We start from the raw sequence: 9,213 nt of genomic DNA on the forward strand, positions 1-9,213 counted from the left end.
TGGATCTCTTTTAGTTTAAGGTGAGTCTAGTTAAAAAGAGCTAATTTCAGGACAGGCACAAAAGCTATTCAGAGAAACTGTTTTAAAAAATACACATATATACATGCATACACACACACTTATGTAAAATCCCTGAGTTCTGCATATGCCAATAGCTTTTATTTAGAGTTCTTGTTATTACACTCTTGTATGATTAATATCCAGGTTATCATCTACTTCAAATTCAACAGGAAATTTGTTCCTATTAGTGATTGCTATCAAATACTACTACTACTACTACTACTAACGTATATCTTAAAATATTAACTCTTTTAATGATTTGATGATAATTACTTAGCACTTTATTCATGAATTATACAGGTGATCATGTTTAATGACAATGAATGAGTTGTCACATGTTTAGTAATCCCACATCATTTCTCTAGTGAAATATCTGCCAATATTTCCATAGGTGATATTAATTTGGAATGCTAGCTATTAGCTTTCTGTATATTTTAGAAACAGTTCTTTATCAAAAGTATACTTTAAACCTATTTTCTGCTAGTTAAGTGTTGGGACCAATTGGAGTCCTGGCCTTCAGCTGCTCTTCCCTGTCTAGAGCCTTTTAATTGAAGTTACTAAAAGCTGTGTCTTGCCTAGAGGATTAGAGGATGGGATTTTCACCTGGTGGCCATTGACTGCTATATAAAGGAATAGCTCTAGGCTATCAAAACACCTAAGTGAGGGAGAATCAATTTACTCCAAGGCTAAGCTCCCTAATATTTCATGCATGCCAAGTAGATAATACTGAACACATGGACATGCTTTTGTATTTATTTTTGAGAGAGGGTCTTACATAAATATGAATGGTCTCCAACTAAGAGTATGGTTGAAAATTACCTTGAACTCCCATACTCACCTTCGAGGCATTGGGATTACAAGGTTGGGCCACCTAGACTCTCATCTTTTCTTAATGTGTAAGTAAAATATTACTTGAGAGCCATAGAAATCAAACTCTATCTGGGTGTTTTGTTTTATTTTTTCTGTTGATTCTCTTTAATATCTGCAGACAGTTATAAATTTTATTATATATCAAAACCAGAAAATGTAGTAGAACTGATAACACAATGTCTTTTATTTATTTATTTTTCCATTCAAAAATTTATACTTCCTCCCCTCCTCCCATTCCCCTCCTGCTCCCCCAGTCACTCTCCTCCCTCCCTCTCCCTCCTTAAAAGAGGGCAGGGAATCCTGCCCTGTGGGAAGTCCAAGGCCCATCCCACTATATTCAGGCCTAGGAAGCTTTGCATCCGAATAGACTGGGTCCCAAAAAGCCAGTACATGCAGTAGAAACAAGACCCAGTGCCTTTACCAATGCTTTCTCAGTCAGCCCCCATTTTCAGCCACATTCAGAGAGTCCGGTTTGATCGCATGCTCATTCAGTCCTGGTCCATCTGGATTTTGGAGAGCTCCCATTAGAACAGGCACACTGTCTCAGTGGGTGGACCAACCCCTTGCGGTCCAGACTTCCTTGCTCATCTTCTCCCTCCTTTTGCCCTTCAATTGGAGCTTGGGGACTCAGTCCGTTGCTCTGATGAGGGTCTCTGTCTCTATCTCCATCCGTCTCCCTATTAAGATTCTATGGTCATATTTGAGATAATCATCAGTATGGTAGTGGGGCAAGGCCAATTCAGGAACTACACAGGCATTTTTTCAACTATGTTCATAGCAGCATTATTTGTAGTTGCCAGATCCTGGAAACAACCTAGATGCCCCTCAATGAAAGAATGGATAAAGAAAGTGTGGAATATATACACATTGAAGTACTTCTCAGTGGTAAAAAAAAAAAAAAAAAAAAAAAAAAAAAAAAAAAAAAAAAAAAAAAACAAAAAAAAAAACATTTTGAATTTTGCATGCAAATGGATGGAAATAGAAAACACTATCCAAAGAAAAACATATATAGATCCTCCTGGAAATTGGAAGCAAACAAGATTGCCAGGCAATAGTTGGGAGAATGGGGTGGCGGTAGGGGTGGATGTGGGGTTGAGAGAAGGAGAGAGGGGGAGAGAGAAGGGAGAAAGGAAAAACTGGAGAGAGCTTAGAGGATTGGGAAGGTGTAGATGGAGGAAGGGCAGATATAAGAGCAGGGAAGAAGATATCTACATTAAGGGAGTCATGTTAGGGTTGGCAAGTGACTTGGCTCTAGAGGGGATCCAAGGTGTCCATGGGGATGTCCCAAGCTTGGTCCTTATGCAGCAGAGTAGAGGGTGCTTGAACTGGTCTTGCCCCACTAACACAATGTCTTATATCAAATCGCTTGATGAGAAAAGCAAACAAAAGAATAAAATACACACTATCTAAATATTTATTTCAAATGAACTTGACCTAAATATTTTTTTCCTATTTGTTGTGGTCAAATTTTATTCATGGTGATCATTTTCCTTATTGCATAGATTTATACCTTCAATTTATTTAAAGGTTATTGTTTGAATAGAGAAGCATATTGCAAGTACTAACTGAAAAGTACATTTTCAAGTTCTATCATTGAGCCTTGATGAGTTTGGGATAGTTATACTCTTGTCCCAGCGATACGTGTTTAATCTAAAGCTGAAGACCACACTGGAATTGGTATTTTCCATATAGATTTATGACTCTTGAGCAGGACCTGGAAAACCAATGATCTTTTTACCATCACTGCAAATAAATTCGAGCAAGGACAATGACCAGTCAACCGTGAAATTGTGCACTTACGCGGACTTCACACTGACAGCAGAAATGCTGAAGGGGATTTATATATGCTTGCAGGGGCCTTCTCTGCTGAGCGTTATTCTGCACAATCTTTTCTATGATCCATTTGTAGTGAAAACAGCAGTATATCCATTTACTGCTTCAGTGTCTAGTATCAGGACATATTGACCAAACATAGTTTCTTCAGCTAAAATCATAAGCCATATTTTTGCTTCAATTTTTTCTAAGGAAAGAGCCTCTTGAAAAATGAAGAGTACTCAAATCAGGAGGGACCCATAAGATACAAATCTCCCACTGATATTTCTCTATAAAATATTTATTAGACTATATTTATACTACATTTGCATTGCTTCAATGTTATCTTGAGCACAGTATACTAGCAGTATAAGTGTAGTTAACACAGAAAGTAGTTCAAGACACTGAGACAAAGAGGTTAAATAAGTTACCCACGGTCAAGGTCAAGCCCATTTAACTGTTATTCAAGTTCACATTTTTACCTATTCAACAATGTGATAAATCACTAAAGTGAGTATAACTTATACCTGGCAAATTGCAATATAATCCATAAATATTAAGATTATTATCTAAGAATTTTCTTTTTTATAAAGTGTTATAAATAATTATTAACAAATCATTAATTACATGCCATATATTATTAGAAGCAAGGTATTACTGTCTTGTATTATGGTCAGGTCTAAGACATCCCATTTGATTCGGCAACAGGCAAGAAGCAGATAGTACCTGTGTTTTCAAACCAGAGAAAAACTTTGATGTCACATTTATGGTATGGGAAACTAAAGATATGCATGACAAAGAACGATCATCTGATATATTTTTTAACAGTACAGCTTACCTTTTAAACTTGAAATCATAAAGGGTAGCTTAAAGACCAAAACTGGAATAGAACTCCAGCATATCAATTTGCATACATGAAATCGCCAGTTTGTATGTATTTCTGCATAATGCATATAGCTGCACAAACAAATGTTCTTATCTTTTAGGAGGTCAATCTCAATTTAATAACTTCCTTGTTACAATTCTACAATTTTTGGAAGTTTTCCATGCTATATTATAATTATCAAAACTTTACTATTTCACAGAGAAACAACTGGGTGAATAACTAGCCATTAAGGTTAAAAATAACTTAATATACTTCCTTTTTATTATCTCTCTGTGTGCAGTCCTATAGACAGTTCAGAAAGTGGCGGTTCATTTCACAAAACATATGCATCTATGATAAAGAAAATGAACCTATACTTTTCAGCAGATGGCCCCATAATCTACATACCAATCCTCTCATTTCCTTGCATTTTGATGACTCATTTTACTTCATCAGAGCCCCCTTACTAATCTCTGATTATAACATGCTTTCTATTATAATTCTCACTTGTCTCAATCAGTCAGTTTTCTTTACCATTGCTAACTTGGCAGAAACTGGAAATTTCTATGGCGATTATGGTCGATGCAATCAGAGGTGGTTGTTGAGGAAACACCCATGCACTGTGTTTGCCATATACTGCAAGCATCGTACCCTTCCTCTTCTTTCTCTGCTTCTGAGTCTCACTTGAAAGCTAAACTTCTAGCTCTGGCTTATTCGTCTAAATCGGTTGCTCTAATATTTGAGCTCCATATAATATAGTAACATTCATATTGTTGCAGAGTATTGACCATGCCATTTTAAACCTTTCTTAATCTTTTTTTTTATTTTAAATATCAGTATGTGTTCGTTATTTCCACCATTTTTCATTCTTCCTTCCCTCTAACCCCTACAGGGTTACCCTGCTACAGGAGCTCCTTCCGCTCCTTCAGCCAATCGCTGCTGAGTTACCAGTCCATTGGGGCGTGGTCTCTCTCTCTTTAAGAAAAAGCAGCGGCTGTCCTCCACTCTCTCTCTGATTTAGGGCTCCTCCTAGACTCCTTTCCTGTTCGCGGGGAGGGGCTGTTGTCTGGGACGGTAATCTGTAAGTTTTTTCCCCTTTGAATAAATAACCATTCTATTAATCATAATTCCAAACTGATGTGGGATTATCTGTGACTTACGCCTTCATTACCCCACTCCTCAAATCCATGAACTTTCTCTTTAGTTACTGCTGTTACATCGACAGTAATTGGGTATGTCTAGATATTTATACATATTTGAATGAATATATAAACACAACCTGCTGTGTCCACTTAAAGGTTAATACACAACCCACATACTTATACTTGAGAATATATCATTGAAGATGCAAGGAAAAATAGTAAGAGGCAGAGGCCCTGCTACAAGATTGCATCTTTTTTATATGACACGAAAGCTTTATCCAAGATATCTCAATAATATGGTTATGTAAACAAGACCAACACAAGACAACACAATTTTTACAGACTCCTGGCTTGATCATATGACAAACGTCAAATAATGCCTTTAAATATATATCCAAATATGTTTAAGCTCTTCCTCTTCTTGTTACTATTGTTATTTGAATTATCCTTAAAAATTAAAGTCAAATATAATTGTTCAAAGTCATCAGAAGGAGACACAAGTTACCTCCTGGGATAAAAATAAGTGAAACTTAATGGAATGTATCTGGACTAATGGGAGTAACAGAATTTTCTAGAGGGATGATTGCCTGTGAATGAAGAGCAAAGAAACAACAAAAACACAATCATTAGAGACATCCAGCCAACGACTTCAAATATTCTAAAACCATCTGTGGACTCCTGATCACTCAGTTATTATGATTAGATCTTGGTCACCTTGAGCCTTTGGCACGTGGAATAAAGAGCACAATGTACATTTAGATCAAAATAGTCTAGTAAGTTAGCAATTATAGGTACACTGACAGTTACAAGATTTGACTTCCTTACTTTTATTAATCAGATTCTCAAACTTATTCAGTGAAATATCTATGCACATAGATATGATCACATATGTGTCAGAAGTCAAAATTGTTTTATATTTTGATACCATTAGAATTGTTCACTGAATGTTCTTAGTACATCAATTCCACTTTTGCCCAATAAATGAAGTTAGATCCCATCACCTTCAAAAATAAGTAGCCATCAGAAAGTAACTATAATGAGCTCTCCTATCATCAAAGTTAGATAGAAAGAATTTCACACGTTTCTCCTGAATCAAAGGAAAACATGCCAGGCTCCTATTCAGATCTGTCATTGTCACTCAAATTCCACATTGTTCTATATCCCTGCCTTTCTGTAGGTCCCAGTTTAATGTGGTTATTAGAATGGGAGTTTGTGTCCCCACAAGAGACAATGGGCTCAAGAGACATGAAAACCCAGCCACTTTTTCAGGAGCAAAATTCTGAGCTATAATTTTCTTCCCTGAGTTTCCTGAAGATTTGAGATAAAGTTGGGAGTTCATTTGAAACCATGCATACCTCTGTTATAGTTTCTTCCTACATTTCTTGTTTCTCTCCCTTAATTTTCTTTCATACCATTTCTTTACTCACTCACTTGCACATAAATCTTTGCCTTAAGTCCAGTTTCTAGGGTGCCTGACCTCTGATAAATACCAATTACAATTACCCCCTACATTTGATACCATGGCCATTACTGTATCACAGGAAATCAGCCTTTTCCTACTGTACTTATCTCACTTCATCTACAAAATATTGTTTTTTAATATCTCCTTCATCCAGTAAATATATATTTGTTACACAATTGTCTATATTTTCATGTTGTATTTACTTCTCAAACTTTTCACTTCTTACTCCTTCTCAATTCATAAGCATTTTGGTTTAATCATCTATACTATGTTAAAATTATTTTCATAAGATTCGTTAAAATCATTGACTTTAAAAGTGTTACAAAGCATTTCTTCAGATCAACAAATTCCATATTAAGACATTATTTCATTTTCTCATTTTTAATATTTTCACATGCCCTTATTTACACCTTGTTTTCTAGACATATTTATAAGGGATAGCTATATTACTACTATGAACAGTGTGCTATTAAAAAATAAAAGCCTACACAAGAATGATCCCAGCTAGAAGTCCAGTCATAGAGATAGGGGAATGATAACATGAGCAAAGGCATCAAAACCATGACGGCATTACCCACAGAAACAACTGCTCCAAGCCAGTGAGAGCTCACTGATCCTGGACAGACAGCTAGGGGATGTGCATGTGACTGAACTAGACCCTCTGAACGTGGGTGACAAATATGTTGCTTGGACAGTTTGTGAGGCCACTAGCAATGGAACTAATATTTATCTCTAGTGCATGAATTGGCTCTGTGGAGCCCATTTCCTATGGTGGATATCTTGCTCAGCATAGATATAGGGGGGCAGGCCTTGGTCCTGCTTCAAGTGATGTGAAAGAATTTGTTGCCTCCCCATGGGAGGCCTCACCCTCTCTGAGGAGTGAATGGGGGTGGAGTGAAGAGAATGGGGGTGGGAGAGAGGAAGAAGGGAAAGAAGAGAAAACTTGGATTGGTATGTAAATAGAATTTTTAAAAATAAATAAATAAAATATACAATTGAAAAACAAACAAAAAATAAATGCCTAATGAAAATACTTTTGTGTGGATGGATATTTGATGTGTGACTTATTCCCGTATGGTTTGCAAGTATGTGCCATGTTTCTCTACATTTCTTGCCCCGTATTTCAACACCTTTATCTGTCTATGGAGGGAGGGCAAACTTTGAAAAAGGAAGCACTAACTTTGCAAAAATACAGCTGTCAGTCATTATCTTTTGGGGAATAAATTCACATTTCCAATGTTCTAAATTTTCATCTCAATGTTTCTCTATCTCTTTCTTTCTCCTTCTTTCCTTTGTACAGATTTTGTATATAATTCTTAATTATGAAGATGTTTTTTATTTTTCTGTGAATTCAGATATTAAGATATCTTAGTCAATATTTTATTGCTGTGAAGAGATTCTAAAGCCAGGGCAACTCTTTTATAAAAGATAACATTTCACAGGGTACTGCTTACTTCAGAAGTTTAGCTTATTTTCATTATGGTGGGAAGCATGGAGGCATACAGGCAACAAAGTGCTGGTGAATGAGCTGATTATTCTATATCTGAATACACAGGCAGCAGGAAAGGGGCAAAATACAGAGCCTGAGTTGAGCATTTGAAACCCCAAAGTCTATCTCCAGTAACAAACTTCCTATAACAAGGCCACACCTCCTCCAAGAATTTTAGAACTGCTAATCCCTGTCAAAAACATCATTCCCTAGCATTTAAGCTTCAAATTCGTGAACCCGAGGGCCATTCATTTTCAAATCACACATCAGACAATCTGGAGCCTCTCAGTATTTATACATAAGTCTGCAGTGCTCCCTGTTTTTATGTTTTACCTTTGTCTATCCTAAAACCCATTAAAAAATAACACTGTAGTCTATGTAATTCCTTTAGCCACCTGTAAAGCTGCACTTCCAGGTTCTGAATCCTGCACATATTACCCCCACCCCCACCCCCCGTGAGCGCATGCCTGACCCCTGTATGCAGGCGCAAGGGCATAGCATCGCTCTGTCATCAGCCTCGGATGTGGGACGGTCTTTCCCCTCCTGTGCATGTGCTGGGGAGCCTTTTAAAGCTAAACGTGCCATTCTCACGCTCTCCATCTGCCCACACCATTTTCATCTAGCTCGTTCACACAACCTTCTTAATAAACTTGTACACATGGGTTCATTTGTGTCTCATGATCTCTCCTCATTTCTGCAGGACATTTTAGTCTACTTGTAAAGGCTCCCAAAGGAGAATAAATCTCTTCTCTGAAGTGTCAGAGCTAGGAACTGTGAACTCAAGCACAGAGAAATAGGTGATTAAAATATCCACAAATTCATAATAAAATTGTAGGGTTGGTGCATCAGAACATCCATTTTTAATTTAATAAATCACTGGTAGAATCCATTTTACAGAAAATGATAACTTTATTTCAGTATTTTGGTATCTGCATTTAAATAACTTCCTTGAAAGGAAAGTTAATATTTCCCTTGTAATAATATTGGTGTTTAATACTCTGGGTCAGTTCCAAGGGGAATAATGGTGCAATACAAAAAAAAAAAAAAAAAAAAAAAAAGAATGAAGCAAACATCTGGGCTGCCCAAAAGCCAATGAGAGAAACTCGATGTCTCCTCATCCAAATATGCCCTAATAGGAAGATGTTCGATTTTTCCACTACTGTGTGTTAATTTAACAAGTACTATTTCCATCTGCTTTTTTCTCCTTTGCAAATTTCGATGAATAAATTTCCAGAATTGAAGAAATAGATTTTTACTTAAACTGTGGACTTCAGGGTCCACATGAATCGTGGTTAGACAAAAAAGCTCAAAATTAAATCCCTTCCTAAGAAACAACCTTTAGATTCCAATATCATCATAGATACCAAGGGCCAAGATGGTACCCATGGTCCATGCTGCAGCTGATGGTTCTGTTGATGTCCTTGATCTGTAATTCTGTCAATGGCTATGTTGATGTCTGTGGTCACTGTTATCACCAAAGCTTTTGGTCTTTGTGTCTGCCTGAAGCCATGTT

Source organism: Myodes glareolus, chromosome 15 (genome assembly GCF_982192425.1).
Source record: "Myodes glareolus chromosome 15, mMyoGla1.1, whole genome shotgun sequence".
NCBI classification, from domain to species: Eukaryota; Metazoa; Chordata; class Mammalia; order Rodentia; family Cricetidae; genus Myodes; species Myodes glareolus.